Source organism: Zingiber officinale, chromosome 3B (genome assembly GCF_018446385.1).
Source record: "Zingiber officinale cultivar Zhangliang chromosome 3B, Zo_v1.1, whole genome shotgun sequence".
Lineage (NCBI taxonomy): Eukaryota > Viridiplantae > Streptophyta > Magnoliopsida > Zingiberales > Zingiberaceae > Zingiber > Zingiber officinale.
In genome coordinates, this window is record NC_055991.1 from 16,221,710 (window position 1) to 16,225,704 (window position 3,995).

Below are 3,995 nucleotides of genomic sequence, written 5' to 3' on the forward strand. Positions count from 1 at the left end.
CGAATTCTCTTTCGAATTTTGGCGGGTAGATGCTTGGTTCGGCCATTAATTCAGTGCTTCGTTCGGCGGTTGTCTTCCTGAAGTGTCCTTGCTCTGATACCACTTGTTGGACCACATTGGCCGGCTAGAAGGGGGGTTGAATAGCCTGCCCAAAAAGAAAACTATCCTTCTCGAACTTTTAAAATGGCACTTGCATAAATAAAGTAAACAAATAAAACTGAAAGAAGAGGCAGAGGGATTTTTACTTGGTTACAACCGGGGAGGTTGTTAATCCAAGGAATGAGTCACACTAGAATTTCTTTCAGGTGGAGAAGCCTCTTACAATAATGACGAACAAACAAATAGAAGCTAAATTACTAAAAGTAAGCGCACAAGTGTTGAGTACACAATTCTTGAATTGATGAAAAGCTTCTGGACCAAGGCTATATTTATAGCCTTGGTCGGGGCGCCTGGAAGGGTTTCAGGCATCTGGGAGGGGATAAAATTTTATCCCCCTCACAACGGATCGTGTTTGATCGTGATTCGATCAAAACTCAATTTCGGGCGTCCGGACTGCTCCGGGCGCCTGGACCACTATAGTCAACAAAGTTGACTTTTGATCCAGGCCCTCTGCTCCGGTGCTGCTCGCCTCGGTCCGGGTCTTCCGCTTCGGCTCTGCTCGCTTGGGTGATTTCAGCCAACCGATATAAGGTTCACCCGAACCCAATTTCATCCTTCTCGAGCAACTTTCCACTCTGGCTTCTCGTCCCTCGAAAACGCCGCTCGCCTCCTTCTCGTCCGCTCGCTAACTCTTCCGCAGCACCTCGTACCTCGGACGCACCGAGCCCGTCGGCTCTCTCCCGTGTCGTCCTTCTCGCTAACTGCATCTTTTGCTCGACTCCCTGTGCTCCTAAGCTCCTGCACGCTTAAACACAAGGTTAAAACACCACATGACCTAACTTAACTTGTTGATCACATCAAAACAACCTTGGGATTTCAACATTTCCAAGCTAGCTTTTCACAACTCAATAAATATATGAGCAACATATACTAAAGCTTTTCACAATAAAAATCCACTCATAACATAAAATAAAATCTAAATGTTGCTATAATAAATATTGTCATCCCATAAAAATTCTACCACACTTGAATATAAAATGCACCACATGTCAAAAATCAAATCTTTTTTTTTCCTTTTCTGTTTTTTTTTTTTCCATTTCTATGTTCTGTTTTGCTTTCTCTTTTTTTTTTTCATTTCATTTTTACTATGTTTTGCTTTTTCTGATTTTTTTATTCATTTTCTTTTCTTTTAACAAGTCATGCACTTCCCTACACATCAATAATAGCTCTACTAAAATGATAAAGATCATGATTTATCTATGATGATTAAGAATAGTTCATCTATACTTCTCCTAAATTCTACTTAGCTATTCCTCTCTCCCACACTTGAACTTTTATCCATCCCAAGCAAAGCACTCATCATATAACATCCAAAATATCCACATCCCAAGTAGGGGTGAGTATTCGGTTAAAACCGAACCGAACCGAATAAACCGAACCCGAATAAACTGATTTTTTATAAAAAAAATGAACCGACCGAATTCTTCTTTAAAACCCGAGCAAACTGAACCGATTAAAAATCAGTTAATTCGATTTTCTACCGAATTAACCGAATAAGCCGAATAATTGATTTTATGTATTATGTTTGTGTACAACCACCGAATTGATAAAAAGAGTTTGCTTTGCCACCGAACTGTGTTTGTTTACCTTGTCTATATTTTATAAGCTTTTATTCGTTATTGATAGCTTTTATTCCTAATCTTATGGACTAGATCAAATGCATATAGGCTGGAAGATTTGCTCGATAGAAAGGTTGTAAATTGCAGTTCAATTGATTCCAACTGGGAAATGAAGACAACACTGAAATGGCGAGTCTTCCTGAGGCGATGCTGCGTTCGCCAAGAGCAACAAGTAGCATTTCTGACGTGAGGGGAGAAGCCAAATGTTGTGATGATGTCTATCTTCATCAACTTCGTAGTTAGTGGCTTCAATTGAAATGTAGCTCTGACGGTAGCCTGATTAGCAAATATTTAAATTTTTATGGTGCATTTCGAAGCCACTGCAACAGTTTAAGGGGCCATTTTAAAAGATTTGAATTTGACAGAATACTAATAGTAAATTACAGAGTGATTGAAACGATTCATTCATCTCATGCATTCAATATATCTAACTTTATCAAGCTATTCAACATTGCATTGTTAGTAATATTCAAATTATACACTACGAGACCTGCAAATACAAGAGATGGCAATATTAACTAAGTTCTATACAAGAATTTGACTAAAATCCAAGTGCTTCTGAAAGTTAATTAAGCCAAGCTCAGAAGCATTATCCACAACAAACTATCAACTTCAAAAGCAAATACCATTAACAGAAACATTTCTTCATCCACTATCACCAATTACTGGGCTTCCGTGTCGATCTCTGTCAGGCACAACCCTGCAATGAAAATGTCCTTAGAAGATTGCCTGGAATATGAAACAAAGATAGTACTTAAAACCAATATGCCATTAAAGCTTGGTTTACCTTGGCCTGGTTGAGGAATAAGCCTCCTTATAAGCATATTGCCATAGCTTAATCATCTAATGACTGGAAGACATAGCTTTCGATTTTCCTGGAACTGGAAGTCAACCAAAACCTAAAAGGCAGACAAAAATTAATAATTTTACATGGAACTAAAAATACAAATGGTATAAATTAAATACGGGAACTAAAAGGTACTTATTGCATAACATATTCTGTTAAAATGCTTTGTACTTTTGGATCCTGTCCTGCATAGTCTTTGCCGGGAAACAAATTTGAGTAAATAACATATACAAAAGTGAAACATTCATGACAATTAGTGATGTACTAACCCGTCTCTCTTTCAATTCCTCTGGACTAATTTCCCACTGTTAATCTTATTGATCTATTTAATGCACCTGATCATGAGCTGAAATTATATTAATTTATGTGATAAAAAAATAAAAGCTTTTGATAAATAATATCTTGAATGCATATCAACTGAAGTACATTAAACAACATTAACAAATATATGCAATAAAAAAACACAAGATAAGGACAACACAGATTCTATTTATTTCAGTAGCTCTATGTTCATGGAAAATTAGCTTGTTTGTACTCGTATCATGATATATTCAAAGTCAAGTTTTATGGTATATTCCTTGGCAATGTCAAATGTCTATTCCAACAGACCTCATTTGACCCACACTGGCCTTCTATCTATATATCAGTCTCTTGAGGATATTTGTTTCATAAGCAACACTAATTTTGTACATTATTAAGATAGTACACCCATTGAAGAATCCTTTTAGAGATCAAATAGCTACCAAACGCAGCTCTACAAAGCTATATTACTTATTGCTAGTCTCAAACATAACATTAAAAAAAACATTGTTGAAGTAAGAACTTTGCTAGTATCAAGAATAAAAATAGCATAGCCGAAGTAAGAACTTTGCAATATCATACTCTTTCATAAGGAATTGGATTGCACCATTCCTTGTCCTTTAGAAAATGATGGATCTAGCTCAGTGTACTTCTCGGCATCTTTAAAACCTTCAAGCAAAGCACCTAACTTTGTGTAGCATGCTGCCTTAGCAGTAAACTTTTAAAAGCTTGAGTCATCAAATATAAAAATGCTATGAAAAAGGTTGAGTAGGAGTTAGAATTACTATTAACAAGTAGGTGTTTTTGATTGCACAAGACAATCTAGGCAAAATTACAATGAGCACAAAAGGTTCTAGGCTAACAGATCATCTACTTGTTTGAGATATACAAAAAACTTCATACAATCTTTTGATTACATCAAGATAAAAATTCATCATTTGGACAACAATTTCAATGCATAAAGCAACAAGGTCAGCCCCAACATAGCCATGTGTCTGCAATCCTTTCCAAATCAACCTACATTATATAAATCAAATTGCATAAAATCAACATGTACTGCCACATGTTTA